This window comes from Oncorhynchus masou, chromosome 23 (assembly GCF_036934945.1).
Source record: "Oncorhynchus masou masou isolate Uvic2021 chromosome 23, UVic_Omas_1.1, whole genome shotgun sequence".
In the NCBI taxonomy this organism is placed as follows: Eukaryota; Metazoa; Chordata; class Actinopteri; order Salmoniformes; family Salmonidae; genus Oncorhynchus; species Oncorhynchus masou.
In genome coordinates, this window is record NC_088234.1 from 19,970,654 (window position 1) to 19,989,711 (window position 19,058).

The following is a 19,058-nucleotide window of genomic DNA, read 5'->3' on the forward strand; positions in this document are numbered from 1 at the left end:
TCGCCGTCCCGGGCCTACCCTGCGCCCCGGCCAGAGAGTCTGGCTCTCCACAAGAGACTTACCTCTACGGGTGGAGTCTCGCAAGCTGTCCCAAAAATACATCGGTCCCTTCAAGGTTGCCAGGAGAGGTAACCCAGTTTCTTATCGCCTACACTTACCCAGATCCCTTAAGATTAATCCCACATTTCACATTTCATTGTTAAAACCTGTTGTTTTTTCCCCTTGTCCCGGCAGACAGACCTCCCCCTCCGCCTCGTGTCATTGGAGGCCAGCCGGCTTATACCGTCCATCGGATACTGGATTCCCGCCGGGTGCAGCGGTCCTGGCAGTATCTGGTGGACTGGGAAGGCTACGGTCCCGAGGAGCGCTCCTGGGTTCCTGCCAAAGACATCCTGGATCCTGACCTCATTCGTCAGTTCAGGGCCCTCCACCCTGAGAGAGCTGGTAGGAACGTCAGGAGCCGTTCCTAGGGGGGGGGATTCTGTCAGGATTTGGCCAGGGTTGTTCCGGGTTTTGGTCACTAGATGCCCCCATTGTGGTTTTTGACCTTATGATTTTTCCCTTGTTCCCCATTATTATTTGCACCTGTACCTCGTTTCCCCTGATTGTATTTAAACCCTTAGTTTCCCTCAGTTCTGTGCTCTGTGTTTGTATGTTAGCACCCAGCCCTAGTGTTCTGTGTTTTCTTGTCGATTCCGGTGGATGCTCTTGTGGAATTCTGTTTTTGTTTTTGAGTATCTCTTGAGGCTTTTTTGTGCTATTCCTACCACCTTTTGGATTTGCCATTTTTGTATTTAAGGACTTCTCCTTTTTACTTTATTAAATACACCGTCTTAAGTACTGCTGTGTCTGCCTCATCTTCTGGGTACTGCTGACTATTCGTGGCTCAGTTGGTTAAGTGACTGTTTCTCACTCCGGAGACCCAGGTTCGTAACCGGGTCCTGACACTTATCTGGTGTCCTGTGGGAATTTAAGTTTTCTTTCTCTCTTTCGGAGGGCCTGAGCCCTAGGACCATGCCTCAGGACTACCTGGCCTGATGACTCCTTGCTGTCCCCAGTCCACCTGGCCGTGCTGCTGCTCCAGTTTCAAATGTTCTGCCTGTGGCTATAGAACCCTGACCTGTTCACCGGACGTACTACCTGTCCCAGCCTGCTGTTTTCAACTCTCTAGAGACAGCAGGAGCGGAAGAGATACTCTGAATGATCGGCTATGAAACGCCAACTGACATTTACTCCTGAGGTGCTGACCTGTTGCACCCTCGACAACCACTGTGATTATTATTATTTGACCATGCTGTTCATCTATGAACATTTGAACATCTTAGCCATGTTCTGTTATAATCTCCAGAAGAGGACTGGCCACCCCTCATAGCCTGGTTCCTCTCTAGGTTTCATCCTAGGTTCTGGCCTTTCTAGGGAGTTTTCTTAGCCACCGTGCTTCTACACCTGCATTGCTTGCTATTGGGATTTTAGGCTGGGTTTCTGTACAGAACTTTGTAACATCAGCTGATGTAAGAAGGCCTTTATAAATACATTTGATTGATTTAAGTGACAAAACAAGCAAGTATAGTGTAGCAGCAGTGGTTCCCAAACTTTGTGTAGTTCCATACACCTTCTAACATTCCACTTCCAGCTGCGTACCCCCTCTAGCACCAGGGTCAGCTGTACTCCCTCTAGCACCAGGGTCAGCACACTCTAAAATATATATTTTTTGCCATCATTATAAGCCTGCCACACACACTATACAATACATTTATTAAACATAAGAATGAGTGTGAGTTTTTGTCACAACACGGGGAAGTGACAGAGCTCTTATTGTCATGTGGAGCGGAACAGGTGAACCAAAGCGCAGCCTCAGACAAGGAGACTGGGATGAGGTAACCAAGGTATTTATTGAAACACGGGGAGAAGATTGAGTGCAGGTCAGGGGAAACCTGCTGGAAACCAGGTGCGGAGGCTGAGGCTGGAGCGCGAGGTGTGGGGACAGGGTAAGCTGGTTCCAGAGGGGAATCCAAGGGAGCGTAGAGTGGGGAATCCAGGACAGAGTTGCAGGACTAGGACAAGTCGGACTGGAGACAGGGACCAAGTGGGCAGAACTGTAGCGGAGACGAAAACAGCGTCAGGTCAAGGAGACACCGGATGAGCACTAGAGGTTGTTGAAGGAGCAGATGTGACAGTACCCCGCCCTCAACGGGAGCCACCTGGTGCCCAACCAGGCTTATCTGGGTGTGAGGTATGGAAATCCCATAAGAGGGAGGGGTCCAGCATGTTTCGGCGGGCCACCCAGCAGCGCTCCTCAGGCCCGTATCCCTCCCAGTCCACCAGGTACTGCCAACCACGACCCCAACAGTGCACATCCAAAAGCTGCCGGATGGTCATCGATGAGCTGAGGAGTGGAGGAGCTGCTGCAGGAGGAGACAAGACTGGAGCAGACAGGTTTAATCAGGGACGCATGGAAGGTTGGGTGGATCTTAAGAGAGTCTGGGAGATTCAGGTGCACAGCAGAGGGGTTAATCACACGATCAATTTCAAAGGGACCAATGAATCGGGGGGCATGTTTTCTGGAAGCCACTTTCAAGGGCAAGTCCTTCAACGAGAGCCATACCCTTTGGCCTGGAGTTTAGACTGGAGCTGAGGTACAGTGACGGTTAGCTTGGGATTGGGTCCTGACGGAGGCATGGTGGATGGTGGCCCTGGCCCTCCTCCAGGTGAGATGACAACAGCGCAAGTGATCATGGACTGAGGGCACTTCTACCTCGACTGCATTTTTTTAAATGAAGAACTATTTGTAGTCTTTCCAAGTTGAGCGCCAGGGCAAAAGTAGTCTTTTTGCGCATGAACGTGGGCGCGCTCTTTGTTCTTTTCCTTTGCTATTGAACATAGTAATCTCCGTCTGAAATATTATTGTTTATTTAGATATTAGACAACCTGAGGATTAATAAAAAACATAGTTTGACTCTTTTGGACAAACTTTGCTGGTAACTTTCTGGAATCCTTCGTATGCATGTTGAAGGACTGGATTATTGAATTCAATGGCGCCAACTAAACAGCATTTTTGGGATATAAAGAAGGACTTTATCGAACCAAATGACCATTCATTGTGTAGCTGGGTCCTTTGGGATTGCAAACAGAGGAAGATCTTCAAAAGTAAGTGATTTATTTTATCGCTATTTGTTATTTCAAATGACCATTCATTGTGTAGCTGGGACCTTTGGGATTGCAAACAGAGGAAGATCTTCAAAAGTAAGTGATTTATTTTATCGCTATTTGTTATTTCGTGAAGCCTGTTCTGGTTTGGAAAATATGCTAATGTGAGGCGATGTCCTCAGACAATCAAATGCTACGCTTTCGCCGTAAATCCTTTTTGAAATCTGACAACGCAGTTCGATTACCAATATTCTAAGGTAAAGAATCATGTATGACACTTGTATTTTCATGAATGTTTAATATTCCGATTTTGTATATTGAATTTGGCACGCTCCGATTTCACTGGATGTTGTTGAATTTGATCCCACTAGCGGGATCGCCACACTAAGAGGTTACCTATGTCGAAAATGTATTTCTGCAGGTGAGAGCTTGCGGGACAAGAAAGCACATGGGTGGAGCTTCTGATCAGATGGGGAACGTTAAAACAGAACAGCACCTACCCCGGTGTCGGATGCTTCCACCTCAATGACGAACTGGAGTTCTGGGTCTGGCTGGGTGAAGGTCGGAGCGGAAGTGAAGGGGCGTTTGAGTTCCCGGAACGCTGCCTCTGCCTCAGGGGACCAGTGGAACAGAGTGGAGGTGGAGGTGAGAGTGGTGCGAGGGGCTGCCAAATGGCTGTAGTCACAGATGAAATGTCTGTAAAAATTGGCAAACCCCAGGAAACGCTGTAGCTGCTTCAGATTCGAGGGCACAGGCTACTCCGTGACTGCCCTGATCTTGGCAGGGTCCATCTGTAACTGTCCTTGTAAAATTATGTAATCCAGGAAGGACACAGATGAAGCATGAAGCTCACATTTCTCAGCCTTAACAAAAAGCTTATTCTCCAACAGCCATTGGAGAACTTGGCAAACGTGTTGCTGGTGAGCCTCAGGGTCCTTAGAAAAAATTGGAATGTCATCCACATAGACAAAAAACGAAGCATCCAATCACATCCCTCAGAATGTTATTAACCGGTCTCTGGAAAACAGCATGAGCGTTAGTGAGACCAAACGGCATAACCAAATACTCAAAGTGTCCAAGTGGTGTGTTGAATGCCGTTTTCCACTCGTCCCCTTCTCTGATGTGGACAAGGTGGTAGACATTCCAGAGGTCGAGTTTAGTGAACACCGTGGCACCATGGTGGGGGGGGGGGGGGGGCAAAAGCAGAACTGATGAGTGGCAAGGGATACTTGTTCCTAACAGTGATACTATTCAGCCCACGGAAGTCTATGCATGGCCTCAGTGCCTAATTTCTATCTTGACAAATAAAGATCCAGGCCCTAATGGAGAGGAAGAAGGCCTGACATGTCCTGCAGCAAGGGAATCCTGGATGTACCCCTCCATAGCCTCTTGCTCGGGGCAAAAGAGGTTATACAACCGGTTAAAGGGGAGAGGAGATCCAGGCCAGAGGTCAATAGTGCAGTCGTATGGCCGATGAGGTGGCAGAGACAGTGTGGGGTGCTTGCTGAACACAGGAGCTAGATCGTGATACTCTGGAGGAACAGATGACAGTTCTAGGGGTTCTGGAATGGACAGGGGCACAGACAAGGCAGGGGGAAGGGCAGAATGTAGACAATTAGAGTGACAAGATGTACTCTATGTGGTGACCCTTCCAGCAGTCCAGTCGATCTGTGGGTTGTGCAGCTTTAACAAAGGATGGCCAAGAACCAGGGGAGAGCAAGGGTAGTCGATTATGTGGAGACTGATCCTTTCCTGGTGATTCCCAGAGAGACGCAGGATGACCGGCACGGTTCTCTCACTGACACTGTCCATTGAGCTGTCCATTGAGAGCGTTGGCATCGAGGGGTGAATCGAGTGGAACAGTGTCCAGACCCAACTGGGAAAAAACACCTCGGTCCAGGAAACTCTTGTTAGCACCCGAGTTGATGAGGGCAGGTAGAGAAAAATCCTAGCTTTGCCATACAAGAGTTCCATCTAGCAAGGGTCTGGGGGAAGATGGACCGGTGCTTGACTCAACAGTATATACCCCACAACAGCCGAGCCATCCCCTTTAGCTGGCCTCAGTGAACAAGTGGAGACAAATTGACCAACCTGGCCACAGTATAGGCAGCGCCTCGTGCTGACTCGCCGATGCCTCTCCTCAAGAGAGAGACGGTTTTGGTTCTGCCCTCTCTCTCTGACGCTCACGAGACGGTTGTCGATGCAGATGGCAGGAGAGATGAGCTCCTCGAGTTCACCAGGCTCATCCCTGGACACCAACTCATCCTTGATGGTATCGGTGAGAGCGTTCTGGAATGCTCCCTGAAGGGCCTCCTCATTCCAGCCACTCTCAGCAGCGAGGGAGCGAAACTCGATTGCCATCTCAGCGACACTATGGGACACCAGATGAGCACCAGATTGCATGGCAGGGTCAGATGTGACACTTATAGGACCAGGGCACAAATAATAATATTATACTAATAATCAATTATTTTGCTCTTTATTTAGCAATCTTACATATAAAACCTTATATGTTAATCGGAAATTGTGAATAACTCACCACAGGTTAATGAGAAGGGTGAGCTTGACAAGATGCACATAAATCTGCAATGTTGGTTTGTATTGGAGAGTCTCAGTCTTAAATCCTTTTCCACACACAGTCTGTGCCTGTATTTAGTTTTCATGCTAGTGAGGGCCGAGAATCCACTATAACATAGGTACATGGTTACAAAGGGCATCAGTGTCTTAACAGTGCGATTTTCCAAGGCAGCACACTCTGAGTTCAGCCCAATCCAGAAATCTGGCAGTAGCTTCTGATTATATTAAATTTTCCCAGAACCGCTTGTTGCAATTTTGATGAGGCTCTCTTGTTCACATATCGGTATGCGCTGCCTGGAGGCAGGGCATGAAAGGGATAATGAATACAGTTGTTTGTGTCATCCGTTTCGGGAAAGTACCTGCGTAATTGCGCTCCCAACTCTTTCAGGTGCTTCGGTATATAACATTTGACATTGCCCGTAAGCTTGAATTCATTTGCACACAAAAAATCATACAGTGATGGAAAGACCAGTGTTGTCCTTGTTAATGCAGACAGAGAAGAGCTCCAACTTCTTAACCATTGCCTCCATTTTGTATAGTTGCGGAGAGTCCCTTTAATCCTAGATTCAGATCATTCATGTGAGAAAAAACATCGCCCAGATAGGCCAGTTGTGTCGGAAACTCGTCATCATACAAGCTGTCAGACAAATGAAAATTATGGTCAGTAAAATAAACTTTAAGCTAGTCTCTCAATTTAAAAAAATGTGTCAATACTTTCCCCCTTGAGAACCAGCTCACTTCTGTTGGTTGTTTAAAGCGTTACATGGTCGCTGCCCATATCATTGCATAGCGCAGAAAATACACGAGATTTCAGGGACCTTGCTTTAACAAACCATTTTCACTGTAGTGTCCAAAACGTCTTCAAGCTGTCAGGCATTCCCTTGGCAGCAAGAGCCTCTCGGTGGATGCTGCAGTGTATCCAAATAGCATTGGGAGCAACTTCTTGCACGCGCGTTAACACTCCACTATGTCTCCCTGTCATGGCTTTTGCGCCATTAGTACAGATAAAGACGTCTTGATCACCAAAGTCCATTTGATGCCATTAAGCTGTATAGTACTTAAAAAATGTCCTCTCCTGTTGTCCTGATTTTCTAGTGGTTTGCAGTAGAGGATGTCTTCCTTAATTGACCCTCCATAAACGTAACGGACATATACCAGGTGCTGTTCCACGCCCGCCACGTCTATTGACTCATCCAGCTGTAACGCATTGAATTCACTTGTATGCGACGCAGTAATTGTTTCAAAACATCTCCTGCCATGTCACTGATGTGTTGTGAAATGGTGTTGTTTGATGAAGACATTGTCTGTATAGTTTTTTGGGCCTTTTCCCCCAGCATTGTCCCAGCCATATCCACGGCAGCAGGAATAATTAAGTCCTCCACAATAGTATGGGGCTTGCCTGTCCTAGCCACTCGGTAGCTCACCATATAAGACACTTCTAGCCCCTTCTTATTAATGGTATCTGTTACTTTTATAAATGTCTTAATACTCGAAAGTCATCTTAATTCTTGCTCAAAAAACTCTTGTAGATTATTTTTCAAATTGGTATGTTTTGTTTCTAAATGTCTGCGCAAGAGTGAAGGTTTCATAGAGTTGTGAGATGGTACTTTTGCACATATAACACACTGTGGCTGAGGAAAGGCACTACTCCCAATATAAGTGAACCCCAAATCAATGTAGTTCTCATCATCTTTGCGCCTCTTCGATGGTCCAACGTCCCTGTCTGTTGTTCAGTGATTTCCCAGGTAAGGGGGCAGTAGCTCTTCAGCTGCATCAGATTCACAACTTTCAGTGTCCATGCTAGCTGGGCTAACAACAGATGTAGAATTACTGATGCTAGCATTGGATGTGCTCATGGAAACAGAACAGCTTGTGTCGTTGACAGGTGCAGGTGCAGTACTGCTGGTAGTAGCAGTACTACAAGTAGAGCTGGTATGTGTCTCTATGAATGCAGGCCTTACTTTTTTAAACATGGATCCATTTTTGAGCAAAAGGAATGAGCAGCAGCTACTTTTGGCTACATACGGACCGTTAGTGTAATTCCCGGTTAATGTGATTGGATGTTAATTATTTGACTAGGCTACCTGTATTTGACATTGTGCTGTTATTTCGCTGAACACTAGACGGTTTAATTTTATTTTTTGGCAGTGAAACGAGGCTACTCAGGCAAGAAAAAAACCATCAACCAGATGTATAGCCCTGTTGGAAAATCTAAATGGACTGTTTGAAAATGTGAAAAAAATAAAAATAAAAATACATTTTTATTTGGCGTATTGCTCGTACCCATGGGGGTACGTGTACTCCAGTTTGGGAATACCTGGTGTAGAGCATCATTGTACAATCTTTTACATAACCAAACATATATTTTTTCAGTTATTCAAAGCTGAAAATACAATAATTATAGAATTAATGCACATAGAACAGATCTAATGCATCTTAAACTTGCTTTCAATGAGAATGACAGATCTATAACTCACATTTCTATGTGTATTTGGTCACATTGTCCAAGAAGTAATATATTGCAGCTTTAAGTTTTGTTTTTGCATCTTTTACTTTCGGTTTTGTACACCAGCTTCAAACAGCTGAAAATGCAATCGTTTTGTTTAAGGAAAATATATTTCACAGCGGTTTTGATGGTACAATGATTCTCTACACTGTACTTGCTTGTTTTGTCACATGAACTGAAGTTAGGCGAACTATTACAATTTTAGCAACCAGAAAATGGCAGAGCAATTTATACACAGTGCAACTTTAAATAAGTTTGGAACACATTATATCAACTGATAGCAAGTTTAACCTGTTGCGTCGCGCAATCCTGGATCCGGGATTCTATTTATAGCCTCAAGCTCATTAGCATAACGCAACGTTAACTATTCATGAAAATCGCAAATGAAATGAAAGAAATATATTTGCTCTCAAGCTTAGACTTTTGTTAACAACACTGTCATCTCAGATTTTCAAAATATGCTTTTCAACCATAGCTAAACAAGCATTTGTGTAAGAGTATTGATTGCTAACATGGCTATAAGCTTAGAATTCAGCCAGCAACATTTTCACAAAAACAAGAAAATAATTCAAATAAAATCATTTACCTTTGAAGAACTTCAGATGTTTTCAATGAGGAGACTCTCAGTTAGATAGCAAATATTATTTGTGTAGGACAAATCGCTCCGTTTTGTTCACGTTTGGCTATGAAAAAAACCTGTATACAGTTATAGCCTCAAGCTCATTAGCATAATGTAACGTTAACGATTTCTGAAAATCGCAAATAAAATGAAAATAATGCGCCTGCTCTAAAGCTTAGCCTTTTCTTAACAACACTGTCATCTCAGATTTTCAAAATATGTTTTTGAACCATCGCTATTCAATAATTTGTGTAAGAGTATGCTAAGCTAGCATAGCATTTTGAGTAGCATTTAGCACGCAACATTTTCACAAAAACCAGATAACCAAATAAATAAAATCATTTACCTTTGAAGAGCTTCTGATGTTTTCAATGAGGAGACTCTCAGTTACATAGCAAATGTTCAGTTTTTCCTGAAAGCATCTTTGTGTAGGAGAAATCGCTCCGTTTTGTACATCACATTTGGCTACCGAAACGAACCGAAAATTCAGTCACCAACAACGTCAAACTTTTTCCGAATTAACTCCATAATATCGACCGAAACATGGCATACGTTGTTTGGAATCAATCCTCAAGGTGCTTTTTCACATATCTCTTCATTGATATATCGTTCGTGGAAGCCTGCTTTCTTCTCTGAATTCCATGGAAAAATACTTGCAGCTGAGGTTTGCGCACCAATTTCGGCGCAGGACACCGGGCGGACACCTGGTAAATGTGGTCTCTTATGGTCAATCTTCCAATGATATGCCTACAAATACGTCACAATGCTGCAGACACCTTGGGGAAACGACAGAAAGGGCAGACTCATTCCTCTCGCATTCAAAGCCATATAAGGAGACAATGGAAAACGGAGCCCCAAAAATCCTGCTCATTTCCTGGATGCCATTTCATCTTGGTTTTGCCTGTAGCTCACGTTCTAGGGCACGCACAGAAAATATCTTTGCAGTTCTGGAAACGTCAGAGTGTTTTCTTTCCAAAGCTACCAATTATATGCATAGTCGAGCATCTTTTTGTGACAAAATATTGCGCTTAAAACGGGAACGTCTTTTTATCCAAAAATGATATAGCGCCCCTAGAGTTTCAAGAGGTTAAGATTTTTCTTAAAATTCTAAGAAACAAAGGTCAATGGTGAAGTGAAACACAACAGACCAAATTCAAATTCAAACAATAATGGCATTATTTCAGACTTTCTATAAATAGTTGTTCAAAACCATGGAAGATGTGGATTTCTAACCAATTATTGCTGTAAAATATTGCATTTCAAGTAACTTGTGGGAACCTTGAACAGATAGACTACAAAGGACAGGTGGACTACAAAGGACACCTTCACAAAGACACGCAGTGAGGCGTCAAAGACAACCCACATGTGACTGACTGTCCAGTCCCACTGGCTCTTAACATAGTCATGGTTCTCAGTCTGTCTGGGATCATGGCTTGCTGTACTGTTTGCTCAAATAAAACTCTGGGCTGTTTGCTTATGTCTGAGCCAAAATGAGAGAGGGGACAGAGAGACAAGGTACGTGCTGCAAGCCATGTATCGGGGCTGGGTGCGGGGGCGTCCCGTCATAATGACTCCGTTGGTAGAACCGATGTTGTCGTTGAATTAGGGATGATTTAAAAGGGAAAGCGGGATGAACCCAAGGACACCCCCCTGCCCTTTTTGATAATAAACAAAGAAAGCCAGGAGTCGGAGGGGGGGAGGGAGAGAGAGAGAATCCACAACATAGTAAACAGCACCAGTGAAAGTTCATGGCGGCAGTCTTTCTCCCTACCGCTGGGAAGAGAGCCAGATAGATCTACTTTCTGGAGGTCAGTCCACTGGCGCGACACAAGACAGGAAATTCACATGAAAGAATGGGTAGACCAGAGAGGCAGGAGCCAGGACAGTAGCCTGTCGGAAGTTATTGTTTTGGTCCAACACAGGCGTCTGTCCGCGGAGGCAGAGTAATCTTCCAGTCGTGTCTGGCCTGGGACAGGTTCCACTAATGTCGTGACCTCTACAGCACTCTGGTCACTTGTGATACTGTTCACATCCAATAGGGCTTTTCTGGGACAGGAAGCCCCGAAGATCGTCACCACAAGGCTAGGGAGCCCCTCCCCCGAGTCTTTGTATTGTGTCCTGCCCATAATAACAGTAGCAAGTAGCCACTTAGGCTAATACATTTTATGAACTTCCTGGCCTTATGGATGTAAACAATGCTTACGATAACCATCACAACTACCTCCCCACTCTAAGTCAGTATCTGGATGCCAGAAACACTTGAACTGCATTGTATATGACAATCTCACTTTTGGCAGGCTCCACACACCGCCTGTCCCTGTGGCCTAGCTGACCCCGAGTCACCTCTGCTGATTGTTTTAGGAAAACCAGGCGACTCTTCAGCAGGAAGATTTTAATAGACTGAGAAGAGCCTCCTCTACTGATAAACAACAACTTGGTCTGGGACTGGTTCCACGTCGCTAGAATAACCTTTTTACACTGGCAGGAAACAGCAGATATATGTTCGGTATTTAACTTAGTCACTCCTCCATAGATTTTTTCTGTAATCACTTGAATGAATAATAAACAGTTATATTACCATACACTTCTGTACGGGGAAAGGTCAGCCTACTTTTAGATTCTTCTTAGGGTCGGAAATTATCCAAGTTTTAGCCTGTGTAAGACCCCTGACAAATGAGAATTGGACTAATTTGCTATAGTTCTATTGGAGGCTTCCGTTTATTGTTTGTCCTGTCAGGTTGTTTAGAAAGCTGTCGACCAGTACCTTGGCGGGCCCTCCTCTGGTAGGTCCATTGACATTTTAACTTGTGGCAGGTGAGCAATCAAAACACTGTGGCCCTATTTAAATGCTACAACCTCATCAAACAAAACCAAAACACTGTGGCCCTATTTAAATGCTACAACCTCATCAAACAAAACCAAAACACTGTGGCCCTATTTAAATGCTACAACCTCATCAATCAAAACACTGTGGCACTATTTAAATGCTACAACCTCATCAAACAAAAACAAAACATTGTAACATCTATTATGCTCCCGAACTGTGCCAAAAGAGAGATCCCTATGACTATGAGCAGTGCAGGGCTGAGGGCTCACACAGCTGTTCAAACTTAGGGAGCAGAAGCCAATTACATTCTCCGAAGCCCCAATCCCATTGTGTAACATTGCATAATAGAAAACACACTCCAAACTACCCAATACAACAGCTGTTTTAGTGCCAATACAACGTGTGGCAGGCGAGGCGCAAATCCAACAAGCGTAACAAACTAATAAAAATGCATGGATCTTTTCTTGCAGGTGCTGTGGTTCTGTGGTTGAACTCGCTTGATGCTCTCCTTAACTATTGAGCCACAGAGTTCCCTATCTGAATAATCTGTTATCTATAAAAACATTGAGGCCCCTGTTCATTGACTGAGCCCTGAGCTTCCTAATGCCTAAAGTTGGCTCTATCATGGGAAAGGTTAATGCTGCAATGAAAAGCATCAGATAAGGCCATGTGATTATATAATGTGGTATAATTCTTTGTAATTTTATCCGCCTATGAATGTTATTGATTCAGATGCAACAGTTAGGTCCTCGATCCAGAGCCGGACTAAACAGTCAGGTCTTAACCATAAGAGAGTCACATAAGAACGTGGTATTGATCTTGCAAGTAAGACTACAGTCGCCAATACGAACTGCCTTGTTTCCTGTGATGGGAAAATCAAATCAAATCCCATTTTATTTGTCACATGTGCCAAATACAACCTTACAGTGAAATGCTTACTTACAAGCCCTTAACATGTTATGGCTGGGGACAGTATTGAGTAGCTTGGATGAATAAGGTGTCCAGAGTAAACTGCCTGCTACTCAGGCCCAGTTGCTAATATACAGTGCCTTGCGAAAGTATTCGGCCCCCTTGAACTTTGCAACCTTTTGCCACATTTCAGGCTTCAAACATAAAGATATAAAACTGTATTTTTTTGTGAAGAATCAACAACAAGTGGGACACAATCATGAAGTGGAACGACATTTATTGGATATTTCAAACTTTTTTAACAAATCAAAAACTGAAAAATTGGATGTGCAAAATTATTCAGCCCCTTTACTTTCAGTGCAGCAAACTCTCTCCAGAAGTTCAGTGAGGATCTCTGAATGATCCAATGTTGACCTAAATGACTAATGACGATAAATACAATCCACCTGTGTGTAATCAAGTCTCCGTATAAATGCACCTGCACTGTGATAGTCTCAGAGGTCCGTTAAAAGCGCAGAGAGCATCATGAAGAACAAGGAACACACCAGGCAGGTCCGAGACACTGTTGTGAAGAAGTTTAAAGCCGGATTTGGATACAAAAAGATTTCTCAAGCTTTAAACATCCCAATGAGCACTGTGCAAGCGATAATATTGAAATGGAAGGAGTATCAGACCACTGCAAATCTACCAAGACCTGGCCGTCCCTCTAAACTTTCAGCTCATACAAGGAGAAGACTGATCAGAGATGTAGCCAAGAGGCCCATGATCACTCTGGATGAACTGCAGAGATATATAGCTGAGGTGGGAGACTCTGTCCATAGGACAACAATCAGTCGTATATTGCACAAATCTGGCCTTTATGGAAGAGTGGCAAGAAGAAAGCCATTTCTTAAAGATATCCATAAAAAGTGTTGTTTAAAGTTTGCCACAAGCCACCTGGGAGACACACCAAACATGTGGAAGAAGGTGCTCTGGTCAGATGAAACCAAAATTGAACTTTTTGGCAACAATGCAAAACGTTATGTTTGGCGTAAAAGCAACACAGCTCATCACCCTGAACACACCATACCCACTGTCAAACATGGTGGTGGCAGCATCATGGTTTGGGCCTGCTTTTCTTCAGCAGGGACAGGGAAGATGGTTCAAATTGATGGGAAGATGGATGGAGCCAAATACAGGACCATTCTGGAAGAGAACCTGATGGAGTCTGCAAAAGACCTGAGACTGGGACGGAGATTTGTCTTCCAACAAGACAATGATCCAAAACATAAAGCAAAATCTACAATGGAATGGTTCAAAAATAAACATATCCAGGTGTTAGAATGGTCCAGACCTGAATCCAATCGAGAATCTGTGGAAAGAACTGAAAACTGCTGTTCACAAATGCTCTCCATCCAACCTCACTGAGCTCGAGCTGTTTTGCAAGGAGGAATGGGAAAAAAATTCAGTCTCTCGATGTGCAAAACTGATAGAGGCATACTCCAAGCGACTTACAGCTGTAATCGCAGCAAAAGGTGGCGCTACAAAGTATTAACTTAAGGGGGCTGAATAATTTTGCATGCCCAATTTTTCCGTTTTTGATTTGTTAAAAAAGTTTGAAATGTCCAATAAATGTCATTCCATTTCATGATTGTGTCCCACTTGTTGATTCTTCACAAAAAAATACAGTTTTATATCTTTATGTTTGAAGCCTGAAATGTGGCAAAAGGTCGCAAAGTTCAAGGGGGCCAAATACTTTCGCAAGGCACTGTATGCGTATTATTAGTAGATTTGGAGAGGAAATACTGAAGTTTCTAAAACTGTTTGAATGATGTCTGTGAGTATAACAGAACTCATATGGCAGGCAAAAACCTGAGAAAAAATCCAACCAGGAAGTGGAAAATCTGAGGTTTGTAGTTTTTCAACTCAGTCTATCGAGTATACAGTGTCTATGGGGTCAAATTGCACTTCCTAATGCTTCCACTAGATGTCAACAGTCTCCAGAACCTTGATTGATGCTTCTACTGTAAAGGAGGGGGGAATGAGAGGGGATTGAGTCAGAGGTCTGCTTGAGGCATGAGCTGACCACGCGTGTTCACGTGAGAGTTAGCTTGAGTTCCATTGCATTTCTGAAGATAAAGGAATTCTCTGAACATTATTGAAGATTTATGATAAAAACATCCTAAAGATGGATTCTATATATCGTTTGACATGTTTCTACAAACTGTAATATAACTTTTTTGACTTTTCGTCTGAACTAAGCACATTAAGCATTTAATATTACTGAGAAAAACGTGCAAACAAAAAGGAGGTATTTGGACATAAATTATGGACTTTACCGAACACATCAAAAATTTACTGTGGAACTGGGATTCCTGGGATTGCATTCTGATGAAGATCATCAAAGGTAATATTTATAATGCTATTTCTGACTTCTGTTGACTCCACAACATGGCAGATATCTGTATGGCTTGATTTGTTGTATGAGCACTGTACTCAGATTATTGCATGGTGTGCTTTGTCGGTAAAGCTTTTTTAAAAAATCTGACACAGCGGTTGCATTAAGGAGAAGTAGATCTAAAATTCCATGCATAACAGTTGTATCTTTTATCAATGTTTATTATGAGTATTTCTGTAAATTGATGTGGCTCTCTGCAAAATCACCAGATGTTTTGGATCTACTAAACATAACGCGCCAATGTAAACTCAGATTTTTGTATGTAAATATGAACGTTATCAAACAAAACATATGTATTGTGTAACATGAAGTCCTATGAGTGTCATCTGATGAAGATCAAAGGTTAGTGATTCATTTTCATCTCTATTTCTGCTTTTTGTGACTCCTCTCTTTGGCTGGAAAAATGGCTGTGTTTTTCTGTGACTAGGTGCTTACCTAACATAATCGTTTGGTGTGCTTTCGTCGTAAATCCTTTTTGAAATCGGACACTGGTGGGATTAACAACAAGTTTATCTTTAAAATGGTGTAAAATACTTCTATGTTTGAGGAATTTTAATTTTGAGATGTCTATTGTTTTGAATTTGGATCCCTGCACTTTCACTGGCAATTGTCATATCGATCCCGTTAGCGGGATTCAAGCCATAAGAAGCAAGAACCAACAATGCAGTTTAAGAAAAATACCTAAAAAAAATTCAACAATGAGTTTCTCCAGCAGATAGGGATGCAGAGCACATACGAAGCTATAGAGGGGAAGAAATGTTAAGCCTCTCAGTTGTCTATGTTAACATGATTGTTTTCCTTTCTTTTCACAATGGGGATATGTTGGTGCTCGTTGAAATGGCAGGCTTATCTGGAAAGCACAGATTGGGATTTTATGGGTATGTTCAGTTAATCATAGGTACAGTACATAACATCCATTATGTTCAGTTTAACTCTGGATTTTTTGCATAGCTTTTACAGGCAGTATTTAGACATTATTATCAAGTCCTTGTTTCAGAAAAAAACATACTCTGTACAGAAGAAACTAGAAGTATGACCTATGAGTATGACCTATGAGTATGACCTGTGTTTTGGTTTATCATGTCACATGTGTCACGGCTTTCGTCTGTAGAAGGAGGAGCGGACCAAAATGCAGCGTGGTTGTTATTCATTTGACTTTAATAAAGAAACTGTACACAAATAAACTAACAAAACAACAAACGTGCAAAAACCTAAACCAGTCCTATTTGGTGCAAAACACAGAGACAGGAACAATCACCCACAAACACAGTGAAACCCAGGCTACCTAAATATGGTTCCCAATCAGAGACAATGACTAACACCTGCCTCTGATTGAGAACCATATCAGGCCAGAAATAGAAATAGACAAACAAGACATCCAACATAGAATGCCCACTCAGATCACACCCTGACCAACCAAAACATAGAAACATACAAAGTAAACTATGGTCAGGGTGTGACAACATGACCTTAACTTTTATTTGAAGCCTTTTCCAGAAATGAGAATTAAACCAAAAATGTAAGTAATTGTTTGTGGATGGTGCAGGACCATCTGACATAAAAAGACAGTGGGATGAAAAAGCTTTAAATAACGGTTCAAATCCTGGTCATGTGACATGATCAACCAACACACAGGGCCCTACCACACTCATAGTGATACTCAAACTACCTGATCCATCTGGACCCCAGTACAGTTCACTACCTGTGGGTTCTACCCATTTTCATCTCAACACAGCATGCTTTCAGACACATTATTCATGCAAACAAAATCAACATATTATTTTCACATAGTTTCTTTTATCAGTGTATTTTCATTGTATTCTCTTAGCTTAAAGTGCTCTGTACTCACCTGAAGTAAACTCAGGATCAAGTGTTTGGAAGTAGAGAAGGTTGTCCAGCAATAGAAATTTGGCCTCTTCGGTCGAGTCCGGAGTGGGCCCACTGTGGTGTCTGACTTTTCTGGACAGAGGAGATAGGAGGAACGGTATTGTCATGTCATTCACTAATCACTGCAAGGAGGAGAGGCACTGATGAACCATCAGTAGCCCATCCAATTAGTCAATATCATTTGTCTATATTATGTCAACTTCAACAAGCTTCTCGTCTAGTCTGCATCTATAGTTTGGAAGGGGATCAACTCTTACAAGAGCTGCAAGGATAAGTTTTGATTGGTATTGTCTTGCTAGGGTAATTTAATGTAAGTGCTGTCTTTTTTTTAGTAGCCTAGTTAGTCATTGCTGTTTGAACTGTCTGATTGCTCAGTACTTGTGACTGTCATTGTGGACTTAGATTAGTTTCAGGCCTATTTGTGTAACAGTCTTGCTCATTTGTGGGCATGTTGTATTGTTGGTAGAAACAGATCCTCTCTTATAGCAATGCATATTTGAGAACAGTGCTACCTAAATTGTATCAGCATATTGATTGCACGACATGTAAGGCTAATACTCTCGACCACTGCTACTCTAACTTCCGCGATGCATACAAAGCCCGCCCTCCCTTCGGCAAATCTGACCACGACGCCATCTTGCTCGTCCTGGCATATAGGCAGAACCTCAAACAGGATGTACCAGTGACGAGAACCATTCAAAGCTGGTCTGACCAATCGGAAGCCACGCTCCAAGATTGTTTTTATCACACAGACTGGAATATGTTCTGATCAGCCTCAGAGGACAATATTGACCTATACACTGACTCGGTGAGTGCATTTATAAATAAGTGCACTGGAGGCGTTGTACCCACTGGGACCATTAAAACCTACCCTATCCAGAAACCATGGATGGATGGCGGCATTCGTGTAAAACTGAAAGCGCGATCCACTGCATTTAACCACGGAAGAGGTCTGGAGATATGGCTGAGTATAAAGAGTGTAGTTATTCGCTCCGCAAGGCAATCAAAAAAATCGAAATGCCGGTACAGGGACAAAAACAGCCACATCACGGACACTGACGTCATGCTTCCAGATAAACTAAACACCTTCTTTGCCCGCTTTGAGGATAATACAGTGCCACCGTCGCGGATCGCTAACAAAGACTGCGCCCCCCCTCTCCTTCTCAGTGGCTAACATGAGTCAAACATTTAAACTTGTCAACCCTCGCAAGGCTGCTGGCCAAGATGGCATAGCCGCATCCTCAAAGCATGCGAGGACCAGCTGGCTTGTGTGTTTACAGACATATTTAATTGCTCCCTATCGAAAGTCTGTTGTCCCCACATGCTTCAAGATGGCTACCATTGTTCCTGTACCCAAGAAGGCAAAGATAACTGAACTAAATGACTACCGCATTTACTCACTTCTGTCATCATGAAGTGCTTTGAGAGGCTAGTCAAGGATCATATCACCGCCACCTTACCGGCCACCCTAGACCCACTTCAGTTTGTATACCACCCCAACAGGTCCACAGACAACGCAATCACAATCACAATCACACTGCACACTGTCCTATCCCATCTGGACAAAAATAATATCTATGTAAGAATTCTGTTCATTGACTACAGCTCAGCATTCAACACCATAGTACCCTCCAAGCCTGGTTGGTGGTGCGAACAAAGGATCCGCTTCGGGAAAGTCGTATTCCTGGTTTTAATGTTGGTAAGTTGACGTTGCTCTGATATCCAATAATTCTTCCTGGCTGTATGTAACAACACTTAAGATTTTCTGGGCTAACAATGTAAAAAATAATACATAGAAACAATACATTAAAAAAATACTGCATAGTTTCCTAAGGACTAGAAGCGAGGCGGCCATCTCTGTCAGCGCCATCAGTGCGTATGTTATCGTGTGTGTGTATGCGTGTGTCTGTGCCTGTGTGTGTCTCTTCACAGTCCCTGCTGTTCCATAAGGTGATTTTTATGGGGGGGGGTGTGTATCTGTTTTTACTGCTTTCATGAGTTACTTGATGTGGAATAGAGTACCATGTTGTCATGGCTCTATGTATTACTCTGCTCCTCCCATAGTCTGTTATGGACTTGGGGACTGTGAAGAGGCCTCTGGTGGCACGCCTTGTGGGGTATGCGTGGGTGCCTGAGCTGTGTGTTTGTA